Below are 18,624 nucleotides of genomic sequence, written 5' to 3'. Positions count from 1 at the left end.
GAGTCAGTGCTCCTAAGCTGCACTGCGCCGCCCTGCCCGCAGCCTCACCTGGAAGTGCTCCTCACCCTGTGTTGTTTACTTCCGGCGTCTGCCTCCCCGCCCCCCTCCTCCATGGCCGCACGTTGTGCTGTTTTATCTCCTGAGTGAGCCCTCTTCCCCCCTCCTGCTACCCTGCCCTTTCACAGCTTCCCCCTTCTCAGCAGCCCGCTGGCTTCTCCTGACGCCTCTCCACGCTGCCTCCCATTCAGAGCTAGGTTCTCCCTAACTGCAACCATAACCTTGCAACAAGTAGAACGTGTCCAAGTCAGGGCCCCGTGCCAGTTCTCAGGTGGGTCTTCGGGTCTCACATGTTAAAGTCTATAATCTGTTTTCCCAGTGTCTGAATCTTCCAGCTACCAGTCACATTTCTGGATGTTCCCTCCATGGTCCAGGCTTTGACAATGATGAGTGACTTTCCCTTCTTCCCACGTGGTAGGACGCCCCACCGTTTTATAGCTGCTTTTGCTCCCAATGTCCCTCCTGCCTGCAAAGTCTATCCTAGAACCAGATCCCTCAATGTTCCCTTGGGTTCTCCCCCTGCCAAACTCCCCTACTGCTTCTTCACTTAAGATCCCGCTTCTCCTTTACCACTGTAAAGCGTCATATGAATACACTCACCACAGTATCGTGGTTTCCTCTCCGTGTTTCTTCTCCCCTTCTACACGCAGGCATGGATTGGACCACAGTCATCGTTTTACCCTCAGTAACACAGCCCCTGGCATATAGCAGCAGATGCTCAAACCAAAAAAATAGAAAATGATAACTCATACTCATGACTCTATAAATGAGTCAATGAATAAATAAGTGGATTAATAGTCTATCCATAAATTAAAGGATGAATAAATGTCAAAGACAGGGCCCAGAACATGTGAGCAGTTTCATCGCGTGTATCATGCCAGGCGAAGTTTTTAAATGGCTTCTTTGAAGTGATTTATATTTGCACATTGTTGTAACTCTGTGGGAAATGAGTTTCCATAGTGTTGAAATCCTCTGGATTAAGAAACATTTCCTTTTATCTGAGTCACACGCTCCCGGAAGCTGGGCTAACCCTTTCAGCTCACTCAGTTGATGACTCTTGATGCTACAGTTCACTAGCATCCTCAGAGTACATGGATGTTCAGATACGGATTTCTCCCCAAGGATGATTTACTTCTTAGAGTATGATTGATTACTTGAAGGATTAGAGGTTTCCACTGGAGAAGCCAATGACGTTCACATGTGCATTGGTTCCTTACTTGCTTAATTCTGTGCCCCACCCCACCTCCAATTAGCCTGAAAATTACTGCAGGGTCCTATTTGTCTTCATTTTGAGTTTTTCCTGTAGTCATGCATGGATGTGAGAGTTGGACTGTAAAGAAGGCTGAGTGCTGAGGAACTGATGCTTTTGAACTGTGGTGTTGGAGAAGACTCTTGAGAGTCCCTTGGACTGCAAGGAGATCCAACCAGTCCATCCTAAAGGAAATCAGTCCTGAATATTCATTGGAAGGACTGATGCTGAAGCTCCAATTCTTTGGCCACCTAATGTGAAGAACTGACTCATTGGAAAAGACCCTGATGTTGGGATAGACTGAAGGCAGGAGAAGGAGGGGACAGCAGAGGATGGGATGGCTGGATGGCATCACCATCTTGATGGACATGATTTGGAGCAAGCTTCAGGAGTTGGTGATGGACAGGGAGGCCTGGTGTGCTGCAGTCTGTTGGGTCACAAAGAATCAGACACAACTGAGTGACTGAACTAACTGATTTGATTTCATTCATTTGGTGGCTATTTCTTTTTATTTGGACACTTTTTATTGTCACACTGCATCACATGTGGGATATTAGTTCTCTGACCAGGGATTGAACCCACAGCCCTTGCACTGGAAGCACAGAGTCTTAAACACTGGACAGCCAGGGAAGTCCTTCGTTTGGTGTCCATTTTTAGCAGCTTTCTCAACAACATCCTTAAGAGACCCAAGGACTTAAAGACCATAGCAAGGTCAAAAGGGAAGGAGAAATTCTCATGGACCTATAGGCTGGGCAGGTGTTTCTTCCACCCACCTCCACCCCAGTTCTTCCCATTAGCCATCAAATCATCACATTTGATCTCTAGGATTTGCTTATTAAATTCAAAGAGGTTAAGTATTGTTTAGGACAGACCATTACCACCTTCCAGTCTTAAGAGAATGGACCTAGTTTCTAATACACTATTCTTATTACCATTTAAAATAGACTATGGAATGAATGGTTGAGGGAAATTGAAATACACACATGGCTTAGGACTGAAAATGATGACATGAGTCTTTGAACTCCTGTGGGACACCCTCCACCCTGGGCAGGCAGTAAACTATGGCACTGTTTTTCTTGAAGCTGCAAGTATTTCCCAATGACTCCTAATCACTAACATATTATTAATTCACTTGTTCGCTCATTCATTGATTCAGCAGACATTTACACTATTTTAAGAAAAAAGTGGTCTTTGAAATATATCTCAAGAGTCCCTTGGACTATGAAGAAATAAAATAAATCAATCCTAGAGGAAATCAACCCTGGATATTCATTGGAAGCACTGATGCTGAAGTGCCAGTAATTTGGCCACCTGATGCAAAGAGTAGACTCATTGGAAAAGACTTTGATGCTGGGAAAGACTGAAGGCAAAAGGAGAAGGGGGCCACAGAGGATGAGATGGTTAGAGCGTGACACCAGCATAATGAACATGAATTTGAGCCAACTCCAGGAGACAGTGCAGGACAGGGCAGCCTGGCGGGCTGCAGTCCACGGAGACACAGAGAGACGCAGCTTCACGACTGAGCAACAATAGCAATGTATGCATATGTCATCATTTACTGCACATAAACTGTTAGAGCCTTTTATGTCTAAACACTGTCTCATGGACACCTCCATACTTCTATCGTGAAACTTACAATACTTGCTGTTTTATGTGTTTCTTGTGTCTTTTGTCCCAGAAGATGGGAAGCAGTGAAAAGACAGAGACCTTGTCTTATTCTAACACTCCATTTATCTTATCTGACACAGAATCTTCCAGGAAGGTTACTGAAGATTTCCGGGAAAAGGATGGACTCCAGTGAGAAGAATCACAGAAGTCTTTACGCATTTTCTGTAGGAAGAAAAATAGAGCAAAGAGAATTGCCCTCAAGAAGAATTTTCCAGCAAAATACAGGGTGGTAGTAAAGTACTTTCTTAATTGCCCTCAGTAGATTGTATCAAAAGGTATATCCTGACTATCAACTATCACTGCATGTAAGAAACACCTGGGAAATTTTAAAATGCACTAAAATACTTTGGCTCCACCATAGGTCAGTTGAATCAGACTATTTCATGGAGGTGGGGTGGTGGGGAGACGTGAGTAGGAGCCAGAATTTGGGTACTTTTTCCAAGCTCCTCATTTGCTCCTAGTATGCAGCCAGATTGGAAGCTATATGGGCAATAGATTTTAAAAGGCCATGGAGATCAAACTGAAAAATTTGACCTTTCAATAGGCAAAAAGAAGCCAGGTGCATCTAGCTAAATAGATTGAGAAGGAGAGAGTAGCTATAAAGAGATTATTTAGGAGGCTGTTGAATTCATTAAGCAATGCACGAATCTGGGGGTACCACCACCTATGTTCACCAACAGGTAAGCCTCACACCCCTATTAGATGTGAAGTGGCGGTGGGGTCTAAGAGCTGAGATGACTTGAGTTTGGCCCCTGGATGAAGAGGTGCCCTGCCTGAGAAGCAGAGGTTGTTGGGGGCAACATGTTGAGGTTGGCTCTGAGCATGTTTGCTTTGAGGAGTCCATCCCTAGAAATTGGGGGCTGGCAATGGAGATTCGGAGATCACTGTACAAGATGTAGACATTGACCACCATGAGTCAATGAGCTCTGCAGAAAAGAAACCAATACAAGAAAGCAGCTGAGCTTAGACTCTTGGGGACTGCCTATATTGAAGACAGGGAGAACTTTCTAGCAAAGTAGCTGGAGGAAGAGCACCAGCTGGTGAGACAGTTCTGGAAACTCATCAAGGGGATGACTAAGGAGGCAAGATATCAAGAATGAGGACACGATCCAGAGGTCAGAGATTTCAAGGTGAACAAGGAGGCACTGATGCTCCCAGGTGGTTAGGTATTAGACTGGAAGCGGGTACCTGCTTCCCTAAGAGAGGAAGGAAGGGGCAAAGGTTACATTCATTACACATGTACATATCAAGAGCCCTTATTATTTTCCAGACTCACCTAGATGCTGGGGATACAGAGTACAGACAAGATGCTTGTTCCATGAAGCTTCTGGTCCAGGTGTAGAGAAGAAAAAAAAAAGATGAGAAAGTTATATAAGAATTTTTTGAGCAGTTGAGAATGAAACTTGAGGAATTAAGCCCTTAGTCCAAGCACTGATGCTTCACTTCAGTCCTGTGGAGTAAAAGGAACAAGGCTGAAAAATGTTGAACAGACCTGGGCTGCCTCCTGAGAAGCACAGGGGGAAGTGATAAGGACTGGAGAAAGAAGTTCAACCAGCTGCAAAGGCCCTAGATGCTGCTCAAGCGCAAGCTGGCATCTTCGGTGACACTTGTCATGACTTTGCAGCCTGGAGGCGCTGGCTGAGATGTGGGAAGAGGTAGGGTGCTCTGAGTTAGGTATTGGCAAGAGCTCCAGTGGTGCCTGGGACTCGGGATGACAAATAACCACGTTAGAAACATAAACATTGGAAACCCACAGAATGGAAATGCTCAAGGTCACAGCAGACTCATCAGCTCATGGAATCCAGATAGTAATTGAGCACATTAAGAAGCCTATGAACTCTGCTATCGAGTTTTAGGAGAGCTGTAATTTGGTATTGCTAGCTATCAATTAGTCCTGTTTTCCTCATCTGTAAAATGAGAGGTTCGGACAAAATGACCTCCGAGTTCTCTCCCAGCACGGTCAGTACTGATCCTGAGAGCACATGTGAAATTCTGAAAGTTAATTTCCTCCCTTAACGTCTACGTCTAATGTTTAACTGTTAGTGTTCGGAAATGCAGCTGCTGAGCAAACAGGACTTGGTTAGGTCTGTGCACACAAAATCCTTCATAGTATGGGCCGTCTTGGCTTTAAGATAAGTTGATCTGTGAAAATACACAACTCAGTTGTGGTGGGAGAAATCGCAAGTGTCATGGGCAGGTGAGCAGTGTAATTGGTAGGTTTTTTTATAGGACATTGATATGACTGACTAGAAAATGATTAGAAATGAATTCTAACATTTGAAAACCTGGGGAATTTCTTTGTGAGTGATGGAAGATAAGAGAGAAATATTGGTCAAATGGTATTGAGAGAGAGAGTTGGAGAGAAGGATCTTTTCAAATATTAGGGTGACAATAGGTAGAAATATTAGATAAAGTGATGCAAATATGACTTGTCTTTCAGAGCTAAGATTAATTTACATTAATATCTGTAGGATCTTATTTTAAATATCTATTTTATTGAAGTATAGTTGATTTACAAGGTTGTATTAAATTTTGCTGTATAGCAAAATGATTCACATATGTACACATACATACACACACACATTCTTTTCCATACTCTTTTCCATTGTGTTTTATCACCAGATGATGAATATAGTTCCCTGTGCCATATGTAGGAACATTTTTATCCCTCTCAAAATTTATGAATAAGAGTTAGCCAGACCTTGATCAAATCTTTAATCTTTAATAATAAATAATACTAATAATAAATAAAATAATCAATATTAAAGATAAATATTTAATAATCATTAATGATGAAAGTGAAAGAGGAGAGTGAGTTGGCTTAAAACTCAACATTTAAAAAACTAAGATCATGGCATCCAGTCCCATTACTTCACAGCAATAGATGGGAAACCAATGATAACAGTGAAGGACTTTGTTTTTGGGAGCTCCAAAATCACTGCAGATGGTGACTACAGCTATGAAATTAAAAGACACTTGCTCTTTGGAAGAAAAGTTATGACCAACCTAGACAGCATATTCAAAAGCAGAGACATTACCTTGCCAGTGAAGTTCCATCTAGTCAAAGCTATGGTTTTTCCAGTAGTCATGTATGGATGTGAGAGTTGGACTATAAAGAAAGCTGAGCACCGATGAATTGATGCTTTTGAACTGTGGTGTTGGAGAAGACTCTTGAGAGTCCCTTGCACAGCAAGGAAATCCAACCAGTTCATCCTAAAGGAAATCAGTCCTGAATATTCATTGGAAAGACTGATGCTGAAGCTGAAACTCCAATACTTTGGCCACCTGATGTGAAGAACTGACTCCCTGAGAAAGACCCTGATGCTGGGAAAGATTGAAGGTGGGAGGAGAAGGGGACGACAGAGGATGAGATGATTGGATGGCATCACCAACTTGATGGACATGAGTTTGAGTAAGCTCTGGGAGTTGGTGATGGATAGGGAAGCCTGGCGTGGTGCAGTCCATGGGGTCGCAAAGAGTCGGACATGACTGAGCAACTGAACTGAACTGAACTGAGAGCTTGAGTGGATTCTGAAAACTTAAAATGTGATCACTAGGGTACTAGTGAGCTACTGTCTTTTAATATTTTAAAAATCTCATGCGATGTGACTTGCGAATAACAAGTATACACATGATCTTGAAAGAAATGTGCCTAAGTATCTGTGCTTTTTCAAACAGTTGCATGTTTATGCATCTTTCACTGAAATCAAAGTCTTTAAGGGTTAAAACTCAGCACTAACCCTGCAAATTATTTACTTATAAATATTATCTGGATTAATAGCTAATTGCTCTTTATGGAAGCATGTTCAGTGAAGTACTGTTGAAAGGAGGCTTTGGCCTGGGGAACTGTATTTTAGTTTTATGTACCAAGGTCCTAGTTTATGCAAATAAATTGAGATTTAAGTTTTACAATATAGGATACAAGTCTTAATTGCTAGCTTTTCTGACAAAAATGAATATTTTATTTACAGCATCACAGAGTAGTGCATGGGCTTCCCAGGTTTCTCAATGGGTAAAGAATCCACCTGCAATGCAGGAGAAGCAGGTTCAATTGCTGAATCAGGAAGATCCCCTGGAGGAGGGCATGGCAACCCACTCCACTATTCTTGCCTGGAAGATCCCGAGGACAGAGGAGTCTGGCGGGCTACAGTCCTTGGGGTTGCAAAGGAGTCAGACACAACAGAAGCTGCTGAGCACGCATGCACAGTAATGCTTATTCATTTTTAAGCACTGAAGGTTTCCAAAGTGAGAGTTTTCTTCAAATCAGTAAGATATATACAAGTTAAAATTAAAGAGAGTAAGGAAAAAAAATCATGCCTGAGGTCCATGACTCTGGTTGGATCTTCCAGAAATCCCCTGGTCCTTTGAGGGTGTTTTATTTTCCCTTCCTTTTCTACCATCCTGGTGATCAGTGGAAAGCACTCTGGGGTCTTACCTGGAGTCTAGGTTCCCATCCCAGCTCAGCTGAAGATCCCAGCCATCTGGGGAAGTGATGAAGAAGCCTGGCTCTGCAGAGAGGAAGTGTGAGGGGCCAGGATCCTGGTTTGTGATCCACACCTCTAGGCTTTCTGCTGATGTCAGAGCCCAGGGCGTGGGCCACAAGTGCCCTCCACCCTGGAGGTGGAACCTGGACATGGAACAGGGGTCTCTGTCCCCACCCCAGCAGCCCCAGCTCACTTCCAAGGACGGAGCCCGTGGGCCAGGAATGCATCTAACACAAGGCTTGGTTTGTGTGCATAAAATACTGTCCCCTTGTGTCATAAGATAATTATATCTGATACAGCCCCAGACTTTTTTTAAGCTGAAATACTGAAAGTGTGAGTTGCTCAGTCATGTCCTACTCTTTGCAATCCCATGAACTGTAGCCCACCAGACTCCTCTGTCCATGAAATTTTTCAGGTAAGAATACTGGAGTAGGTAGCCATTCCCTTTTCCAGGGGATCTTCCTGACCCAGGGGTTGAACCTGGGTCTCTCGCATTGCCGGTGGATTCTTTACTGTCTGAGCCACCAGGGAAGCCCTATTTGACAAAAATAACTGCCAAGCAGCACCACCACCGAGGCCTGGGAAGCAGCACTGCTGCTGCTGCTGCTGCTGCTAAGTCGCTTCAGTCGTGTCCGACTCTGTGCGACCCCAGAGAGGGCAGCCCACCGGGCTCCCCCGTCCCTGGGATTCTCCAGGCAAGAACTCTGGAGTGGGCTGCCATTTCCTTCTCCAATGCATGAAAAGTGAAAAGTGAAAGTGAAGTCGCTCAGTGGTGTCCCGACTCCTAGAGACCCCATGGACTGCAGCCTACTGGGCTCCTCCATCCATGGGATTTTCCAGGCAAGAGTACTGGAGTGGGGTGCTATCGCCTTCTCCAGGGAGGCAGCACAGGCTTATCTTATTCTTCAGAGGTGCTAGGGGACACCAGGAGTTCTTGCTCTCTCTTGATTTATATCCGGAGGGTTCTGGGACCTTGGGAAATTACCTGGGAAAACCTCACATTTTAGCAGCTCTCAGAGCTGTCCTAGGGCTTCATACTTTCCCTCCTGGGTCTGATCCTGGCACTAAGCCACAGGTTTTGCAGTCGGCTTTTAAAACGTCAGGTAACTACACAGACACCTGTGGTGGATAAATATTTCAAACAAAGGATAACGTGCTAGAAACTTCCCAGGACGTTGGCTGGATCTTGCACACCTTCTTTACTTGGATCTCCCAGTGCATTCTACAGACCTTTCTTTCCTGCACAGTTCATTCCCACAGTGACCTCAGGACAGGATGTGGACAATCTGCACATGGTAACAAGGACCGGGTCCAGCAGCCAGGGCCATAGCACACAGGCTGACCACTTCCCGATTAGAAAAAAAGACTAATATGTCTTATAGTCAAAGCTGTGGTTTTGCCAGTAGTCATGTATGGATGTGAGAGTTTGACCATTAAGAACACTGAGCACCAAAGAGATGCTTTCAAACTGTGGTGTTGGAGAAGACTCTTGAGAGTCCCTTGGACAGCAAGGATATCAAACCAGTCCATCCTAAAGGAAATCAACCCTGAAGCTCCAATACTTTGGCCACCTGATGTGAAGAGCTGACTCATTGGAAAAGACCCTGATGCTGGGAAAGATTGAGGGCAGGAGGAGGAGACAACAGAGAATGAGATGGTTGGATGGCATCACCGACTCAATGGACATGAGTTTGGGCAAAGTTCAGTAGATGGTAAAGGACAGGGAATCCTGGTGTGCTGCAGTCCATGGGGTTGCTAAGAGTCAGACACAGCTTAGCAACTGAACAATGACATGTCTTATAGGACTTCTGTTTGGAATGAGAGTTCAGAGAAGGACATGTTGACAAATGTCAACAGTTTAGGAAAAGTAGGACTCCTCTTTTTATAGAAAAACTGCAAATGTTTAACTGATTTTCTGATTCTTTCCATTCACTCCTCTCCTCTGTTTCCAAATTATAAGACAGTTCAGTTATTCGGCATCCCTCTGAGTTCGGGTTCACCTTTTCCTCTTGGGTTCCTCCTGGGATAAGAGGAGCCCTGGTGACAGGTCTCAAGCACCATCAGCTCCATTATGTGCTGCAAAACCCCAGGTGAGTCACATGACCCCCAGGCTTCCATTTCCTTATCTTTAATAGGAGAGGAGTTCACACTGATTTCTCTGATACCCCCTGAAGCTTTAACTTTCTATGAAGTGAATCTTCAAGATAAAGCAAAGAGAGCCTGAACTCCAAATGTGAGCTCATCTAAGCATGTACAGCAGTTTTATAAGAACACCAGTCTGGGAGGATGCCCTGCTCAGTTTTTCCACTGAAGAGATGCAGAAATATGGAAGTTCTTGCAGCTAAGACACCTGCTGCTTCTGGTTTTTCCTGGGGCCACTGGGAACTTGGCTCCATGAGATGAGAGACATGTTGCCACTCAGAAGCATCTTCGGTTATTCAAAAAAGTGGGATAGAAACATATCTGGCACATTTGAAATTCTTTATGAGGCACATGGCAGGTATGGAAGTATGGTGACTCAGGTGATAAAATAGTTACGCACTCTCTTAAACATTAACATGTTGATACATCTTTTTAGCCTATTACTTTAAAGTGAAGAGTCAAGTATTGTCTTGATACTCTCATAAATATACAGGGAGGATGAGCTATCAAGCCATGCAAAGACATGAAGACAACGTCAGTGTATATAGTACTAGGTGTAAAAAGCCAATCTGAACTGCATGACATTCTGGTACAGGAAAAACTGTGGAAACAGAAAAGGAACAGTAGTTGCCAGAAGTTAGGGAAGGGAAGAATGAATAGGGAGGTCTGAGGGGTTTTTAGGGCAGTGAAAATACTCTGGTGGTGGTGGTTTAGTCGCTAAGTCATGTCTGACTCTTTGTAGCCCCCCAGGCTCCTCTGTCCATGGGATTTCCCAGACAAGCATACTGGAGTGGGTAGCCTTTCCCTTTTCTGGAAAACACTCTACAAGATATTATTATGATGGATACACACCATTACACGTGTGTCCTAACGCACAGAATATTCAACACCAAGGGTGAGCCCTATGACCATCAATGGATTGGGGATGGTTGGGATGGATCAGTGTATGTTCATCCTTGATTAAAAAAAAAAAAGATCTACCATCTGGTGAATGATGTTGATTATATGGGAATCTGTGCTTGTGTGGGAGCAGGCAGTGAATGAGAAACCTCTGAACTTCCCTCTCAATTCTGTTGTAAACCTAAAGCTGCCCTAAAAAGGGTATTGAAAAAATAATATGTATAATTTTAATATTTATATTTTTTATTATGCTCATATTATTGTTCAGTGACAAAGTCATATCTGACTCTTTGTGACCTCATAGACTACAGCACGCAAGGCTTCTCTGTCCTCCACTATCTCCTGGAGTTTGCTCAAGTTCATGTCCATTGAGTTGGTGCCGTCATCCAATCACCTCATCCTCTGCCAGCCCTTTCTCCTTTTGCCTTCGATATTTATATATATTTTTTGCACACACACACACGTACACACACACATATATATATACACACTCCATATACATATATACTCTATATATATGTATTTATAATTATTTATATAAAGAAAGGTGGAGAGAGGGCAAGGGAATACTACTTCTCTGGTCAAATTTCAGGGGTTTGTCATAGTCCTTTAGTTTTGACAAAGTGAGATGGATCATTCATCATGTATTCATTTATTACTATTTCATGGTCCATTTGTCTGGAGCATTCTATGACAGGGAAGCCATGTGATCAAGTGTAAATGTGTAGGGTTGGAGCCACACACAGACTTGGGTTCAAGTCTCAGGTCTTCTGGTTACAACAGTGGCAGGGAGGGGCAAGTTACTTAAAGTCTGAAAGCTGGAGTCAGGGTCGATCTAATGGGGTCACCTTGGTGAGGAAGTGAGATGCCTTACGAAAAGTGGTTGGGCTGGTGACTTTGAACAAGGGGCTTAGTCTCCTTGATTTTCAGCTTCCTTCTTTTACAAAATAGAGATGATAAAGCTCACCTGGCATCAGACTGGGATGGCAAACAGTGAGCTGAATGTGCCCAATTCAAGGTGAAAATGGGACTCTGCAGAGGATAGTCAGCTGGCTTTTACTCAGTCAAGTGTGGCGTGACCTCCACAGTCCTGGGGCTGGTAATCTGATGGGGAACAAGGCAGGAACTGCACCTAGCAAATGTCCACATCAGGACACTGATATGTGATTAGGTCTTAGTGGCAGGGATACACTCTTGGTTTGACTCAGCCTCAAGAAAATGAAATTTAGGAAGCGTGCAGTGGTCAGGCTCGAGGGGGGAAGGGAAAACCCGAGCCTAACATGCCTTGAAGAGTCATGAAGGATGGATAATGAGATTCTGAGAGTTTTCAGGGAAGAGACCCTGCAGACAAAGGCAACAAGGTGGAATGAAATCTAGAAGCAACAAAACGGGGGAGTGAAGTCAGGTGTTGGAGACCCGGATAAGCAGGTCCTAGAACAGGTAACTACCGGGTCCCACGGAGCCGGTTAGGACTACTGCTAATTGTGAGCATCCCTACCTCCCAAGGGCACCTGGTGCTCCTTCCCTGCCAAATTCACTCTGTCTCCTCTTTTCGGATTTTGGGAGACTTTCGGTTTCTTTCCATTTCAGCCTGTGCAGTATGTAGTCAATTTATAGTTTACAGAGGTTTCTCCCACACCCATATATGTTTTCCACTGAAGTCTGTACTTTTTCCTAGACCCACCCAAATTCCAGGGCATAGTTCAATGGTATGCCAAGTTCATAATCTTTCTCTCTGTCACTCTCCTCTGCTTGTAAAACCTAGGAGAAGTTACCTTTTGAATGTGTCTGTGTACTTTTAAAAGAAAAGAACGAAGGATCTCCAAAAAAGTTACAAGAGTAATTTCTAGTTCAATTTGCATTGAGAACTACAGTCATTTCTAGAGGGAGGCACAGTAGACTAGTCTTGCTGAAACTAAACTCTCTTCCATCAAAGTTTGAGTTGTTACAGGAGTATAGTCCCTTTTAAAAATTAAAAAAAAAAAATTTAAAAAGCAGCCTACCGATTTTGTACAGGGGATAACCTAGACTGTGGAATGGTGAGTTTCTTTATAAAGTAAGTTTTTCAAAAGCATAATTGTATAAAAAGGGAATTAGGTCCTCAGGGAGGAATGGAGGGTCATTTTGAGGATGCCAGTTCCCTACTGATTCATAGAACCAGACGTGGTTTCCCCACATTTTTACAAAAACCAGCTCATCGGGCTTTTCATCTTGTGAGTCGGAATTTCTCCAGGTTTACCAATAAAAAGCTAAGAGGTTAGATAACTAAGAGGTTAGATAACTTTTAGAGGACCACATAGCCCAGAAGTGAAGACTCCAATGTAGGGATTCCACTTTCAAGTCTAGCTTTTTATTTATGTATTTTTTTACACCAGCTGCCTTAAAGAAAAACCTTGTGTTGCGCTTGGGGTGGGGAGTGATGGTAAGGGATCAGTGGAGGAGAGTGGGGAATGGGGAGAGAAGGGACCAACCTCTGTTGATTGCTTCCTGTAAGCCACGTAAGATACACTGAGGCTTTGATGGTTAGGGCACCTCACCCGAGGGAGTCTGCACACCTGAAATTCACATCCAAGAGTGTGAGTACCAAGTTCAAAATCTCTTCCTGAGACTGCCTGGCCCTCTTCACAGGTGGCCCTCTCTCAGGTTTCCACATTATTTGCCCTGAGGCTTTCCTCACTTCCCTTTCATCAGTTTTTCTCTAGGGCTTCAAGAACTCTTCTCAAACACACTCTGGAAAAAAAATAAAATCTGCATTTTCTCCCTCCCCTCCCCTACATTTTATGATTTTGAGGTCCTCTTTTACATCTTCATGTTTATCCTTTTACTGTTTAATATAGTTATCAGCTATACCTCAACAAAAAAGTTGAAAAAAAAAAAACAGTTATCAGATATTCATATTCTCTTATCCAGGAGTTACCAAAAGATTACTCACTTGATTTTTTTCTAAACAAATTAAGACTGATTTTTTTAAAAAAAATCTACTCACATATTTTTCAAAACTACTATAAAGTAGCATTTTAGGTGTTGCTTAACTTTTGCTTGGGGTTTCCCTGGCGGCTCAGATGGTAAAGATTCTGCCTGCAGTATAGGAGACCTGAGTTCAATCCCTGAGTCAGGAAGATCTCCTGGAGAAGGGAATGACTACCCACTCCAGTATTCTTGCCTGGAAAATTCCAAGGACAGAGGAACCTGGCGGGATACAGTCCATGAGGTCGCAAAGAGGCGGACACGACTGAGTGACTAAGACACACACAAGTTTTGCTTAATCCTATTATAGCACCAAAAAAAGTAGAAGATCTTCCCAGCAAAACAAACTTTAAACTGTAAGTTCGAAGCTGGCGGCAAGGAATTGTTCTGAAGGACCTGGCCTTGCTTGCTTGCTCTCTCTGCATCATTGAGACTATCTGCTAGGTCCTGCTGCTGCTGCTGCTAAGTCGCTTCAGTTGTGTCCGACTCTGTGCGACCCCATAGACGGCAGCCCACCAGGCTCCCCCGTCCCTGGGATTCTCCAGGCAAGAACACTGGAGTGGGTTGCCATTTCCTTCTCCAATGCATGAAAGTGAAAAGGGAAAGTGAAGTTGCTCAGTCATATCCAACTCTAGCGACCCCATGGACTGCAGCCTACCAGGCTCCTCCGTCCATGGGATTTTCTAGGCAAAAGTACTGGAGTGGGGTGCCATTGCCTTCTCCATCTGCTAGGTCCTGTTTGTGTTCAAAAGGTTGCCAATCTTATAAAAAAAAAAATCAACTTGAAAAGTTTTGCTTTAATCATGGCACTAATTAGCAAATCTGGACACAGCATTATCTTTTCTTTTTTACTGGAAATACATTCAAGAAAGGACTTGTACTTTATCCAGAGTGTCTCAGAAAGCTAAATCACAGAACTTGCAAAGACGAGGTATTCACGCTGTTCCCAGGGGCTGTGAGTTGATAGAATCTTCCTTTGGGTACACATATAACCAATCTTGAAGCTAAGCATAGACTCAGATGGTAAAGAATCTGCCTGCAAGGCAGGAGACCCGAGTTCGATCCCTGGGTTGGGAAGATCCCCTGGAGAAGGGCATGACAACACACTCCAGTATTTTTGCCTGGAAAATCCCATGGACAGAGGAGCCTGGTGGGCTACAGTCCAGGGGGTAGCAAAGAGTCAGACATGACTGAGCAACTAACACACTTTAAAATCATGATGTATGTTAAATTATGGAATAACTTGATTGGCTTTAAAAGGAAAGGGAATGGGTTAAGCATACTTAAACCAGGAAATAAAGGGAAAGAAACTTGTGCCATTAACTGATTTAGAAGTAGCCATCCTCCAAGCCCTCACTCAGTTGGTAAAGAATCTGGCCTGCAATGCAGGAGACCCCAATTCAATTCCTGGATTGGGAAAATCCGCTGGAGAAGGGATAGGCCACCCACTCCAGTATTCTTGGGCTTTCCTGGTGGCTCAGCTGGTGAAGAATCTGCCTGCAATGCGGGAGACCTGGGTTCGATCCCTGGGTTGGGAAGCTCCCCTGGAGGAGGGAAAGGCTACCTACTCCAGTATTCTGGCCTGGAAAATTCCATGGACTGTACAGTTCATGGGATCACAAACAGTCAGACATGACTAAGTGACTTTCACTTACTCACTCATCCTCCAAGCCTCTGAGACTCTGATTTACCAGTCAAATGATAATCTCAATTCCTCTGACTTTTTATCTGGAGGGTGAGTTGGGAGGGAGCTACACAGCCCTTCTCCCCCATCTTTTCTTCAGACTCTCCGCTGCTTCTCTCCTTCAGCTTCCACACAAGTTCTTGTGTTCTCTGACGTGTGGGCCAGAGGGGTATTAGTGGCAGTGTCTTCAGAAAGTTCTTTCTGCCTGTTGCTACTGGGTCAGAAGACTCTGTGGTCTTCCATTGGCTGCCCTGATTATCCACTCACTTTCTGCTTGGTGGACTTCTGTTCTTCCCCTTCACACCCCCAGTCATATCCCCCAGGGTCTTACTTGCAGCCTCCTTTATTTCTCTTTATTCTCTCTCAGCATCTTCGGCCTTACTCTCTTGACCATCCCTGGCCCCATTTCTTTACTTGTGGCTCCTCCCTCTGAGATTCAGTCTGTTTCCAGCATCCCCTGGTTCACCTCCCTTAGAGAACTGCTCAGAACAGACTAGTCCAAAACTTGGCTCCCATTGTTCTCCATATATCAAACTACTTCTGATTTTGGGGTCCAAACAATGGTGTCCCCTTCTCCCACCTGCCTGTCCGGACACCCCCTCATTCCTGCCTAATCTAGGGTCAGCCCAGGCATCCTACCTTATTAGTGCATCTCCTGGGTGTCCCGTTCCCTCTTTCCTGCCCCTGCTATGCTCCAGTTCCCCATTCTCTTCTCCCAGACTCTCAAAATACCCTTCTGACAAGTCGCATAACTTTCCTGCTGGGATGATACTCAAGTGCAGCTCAAGCAAAACCTTCAGTGACTTTTCATTGCTTTGGTGTTAATCAGTCGCTAAACTGTGTCCAGTTCTTTGCAACCCCATGGACTGGAGCATGCCAGGATTCCCTGTCCTTCACTATCTCCCAGAGTTTGCTCAAACTCACGTCCATTGAATCAGTGATGCCATGCAGCCATCTCATCCTCAGTTCAGTTCAATTCAGTCGCTCAGTCATGTCCTACCCCTTGTGACCCCATGGACTGCAGCACACCAGGCCTCCCTGTCCATCACCAACTCCCAGAGTTTACACAAACTCATGTCCATTGAGTCGGCGATGCCATCCAACCATCTCATCCTCTGTCGTCCCCTTCTCTTCCCGCCTTCAATCTTTCCCAGCATCAGGGTCTTTTCCAACGAATCAGCTCTTTGCATCAGGTGGCCAAAGTATTGGAGTTTCAGCTTCAACATCAGTGCTTCCAATGAATATTCAGGACTGATCTCCTTTAGGATGGACTTGTTGGATCTCCTTGCAGTCCAAGGGACTCTCAAGAGTCTTATCTAACACCACAGTTTAATAGCATCAGTTCTTCAGCACTCAGCTTTCTTTATAGTCCAACTCTCACATCCATACATGACTACTGGCAAAACCATAGCCTTGACTAGATGGACCTTTGTTATCAAAGTAATGTCTCTGCTTTTTAATATGCTGTCTAGATTGGTCATAATTTTTCTTCCAAAGAGTAAGTGTTTTTTAATTTCATGGCTTCAGTCACCATCTGAAGTGATTTTGGAGCCCCCAAAATAAAGTCTGTCACTGTTTTCACTGTTTCCCCATATATTTGCCATGAAGTGATGGGACCAGATGCCATGATCTTCGTTTTCTGAATGTTGAGTTTTAAGCCAACTTTCTCACTCTCCACTTTCACTTTCATCAAGAGGCTTTTTAGTTCCTCTTCACTTTCTGCCATAAGGGTGGTGTCATCTGCATATCTGAGGTTATTGATATTTCTCCTGGCAATCTTGATTCCAGCTTGTGTTTCTTCCAGTCCAGCGTTTCTCATGATGTACTCTGTGTATAAGTTAAATAAGCAGGGTGACAATATACAGCCTTGACGTACTCCTTTTCCTATTTGGATCCAGTCTGTTGTTCCATGTCCAGTTCCAACTGTTGCTTCCTGACCTGCATACAGATTTCTCAAGAGGCAGGTCAGGTGGTCTGGTATTCCCATCTCTTTCAGAATTTTCCACAGTTTGCTGTGATCCACACAGTCAAAGGCTTTGGCATAGTCAATAAAGCAGAAGTAGGTGTTTTCCTGGAACTCTTTTGCTTTTTAGATGATCCAACAGATGTTGATCTCTGGTTCCTCTGCCTTTTCTAAAACCAGCTTGAACATCTGGAAGTTCAAAGTTTATATATTGTTGAAGCCTGGCCTGGAGAATTTTGAGCATTCCTTTACTAGCGTGTGAGATGAGTGCAATTGTGCGGTAGTTTGAGCATTCTTTGGCATTGCCTTTCTTTGGGATTGGAATGAAAACTGACCTTTTCCAGTCCTGTGGCCAATGCTGAGTTTTCCAAATTTGCTGGCATATTGAGTGCAGCACTTTCACAGCATCATCTTTCAGGATTTGAAATAGCTCAACTAGAATGCCATCACCTCCACTAGCTTTGTTCATGGTGATGCTTCCTAAGGCCCTCTTGACTTCACATTCCAGACATCCTAGGTCAGTGATCACATCATCGTGATTATCTGGGTCATGAAGATCTTTTTTGTACAGTTCTTCTGTGTATTCTTGCCACCTCTTCTTAATATCTTCTGCTTATGTTAGGTCCATACCATTTCTGTCCTTTCTTGTGCCCATCTTTGCATGAAATGTTCCCTTGGTATCTCTAATTTTCTTGAAGAGATCTCTAGTCTTTCCCATTCTATTGTTTTCCTCTATTTCTTTGCACTGATCACTGAGGAAGGCTTTCTTTTTTTTTTAATTTATTTTAATTGGAGGCTAATTACTTTACAATACTGTGGTAGTTTTTGCCATACATTCACATCAATCAGCCATGGGTGTACGTGTGTTCCCTATCCTAACCCTCCCTCCCACCTCCCTCCCCACCTTGTCCCTCAGGAAGGCTTTCTTATCTCTCCTTGCTATTCATTGGAACACTGCATTCAAATAAGTATACCTTTCCTTTTCTCCTTTGCCTTTAGCTTCTCTTCTTTTCTCAGCTATTTGTAAGGCCTCCTCAGACAACCATTTTGCCTTTTGGCATTTCTTTTTCTTGGGGATGGTTTTGACGTCTGCCTCCTGTACAGTGTCATGAACCTCCTTCCATAGTTCTTCAGATCTAATCCCTTGAATATATTTGTCACTTCCATTGTATAATCGTAGGGATTTGATTTAGGTCATACCTGAATGGTCTAGTAGTTTTCCCTACTTTCTTCAATTTAAGTCTGAATTTGGCAATAGGGAGTTCATGATCTGAGCCACAGTTCGCTCATCCTGTGTCACCCCCTTTTCTTCCAGTTCTCAATCTTTCCCAGCATCAGGGTCTTTTCCAATGAGTTGGCTCTTCGCATCAGGTGGCCAAAGGATTGGAACTTCAGCATCAGTCCTTCCAATGAATATTCAGCATTGATTTCCTGTAGGATTGACTGGTTTGATCTCCTTACAGTTCAAGAGTCTTCTCCAGCCCCACAGTTTGAAAGCATCGACTCTTCA

The 18,624-nt window shown here is 43.9% G+C and overlaps 1 protein-coding gene across 7 annotated transcripts in view; it reads right to left on the bottom strand.

Moving 5' to 3' along the window:
• KCNJ15 (potassium inwardly rectifying channel subfamily J member 15) overlaps nucleotides 1-18,624 on the bottom strand; it is a 63,308-nt gene that overhangs the window by 34,849 nt on the left and 9,835 nt on the right. For 5 of the 7 annotated variants that reach the window (XM_044948401.2, XM_044948423.2, XM_006065045.4 and 2 more), the window contains exon 1: nucleotides 658-954. The exons of 1 other annotated variant lie outside the window; for it this stretch is intronic. The gene's annotated coding sequence lies outside the window, so the exon portion shown is untranslated. Of the gene's footprint in view, nucleotides 1-657; nucleotides 956-18,624 lie in introns of those variants that run through there. One more of the 7 variants, XM_044948452.2, reaches the window with a different exon arrangement.

This window comes from Bubalus bubalis, chromosome 1 (genome assembly GCF_019923935.1).
Source record: "Bubalus bubalis isolate 160015118507 breed Murrah chromosome 1, NDDB_SH_1, whole genome shotgun sequence".
Classification (NCBI taxonomy): Eukaryota; Metazoa; Chordata; class Mammalia; order Artiodactyla; family Bovidae; genus Bubalus; species Bubalus bubalis.
The sequence above is the reverse complement of the archived record's forward strand: the minus strand, read 5'-3'. Positions and strand labels throughout refer to the sequence as shown.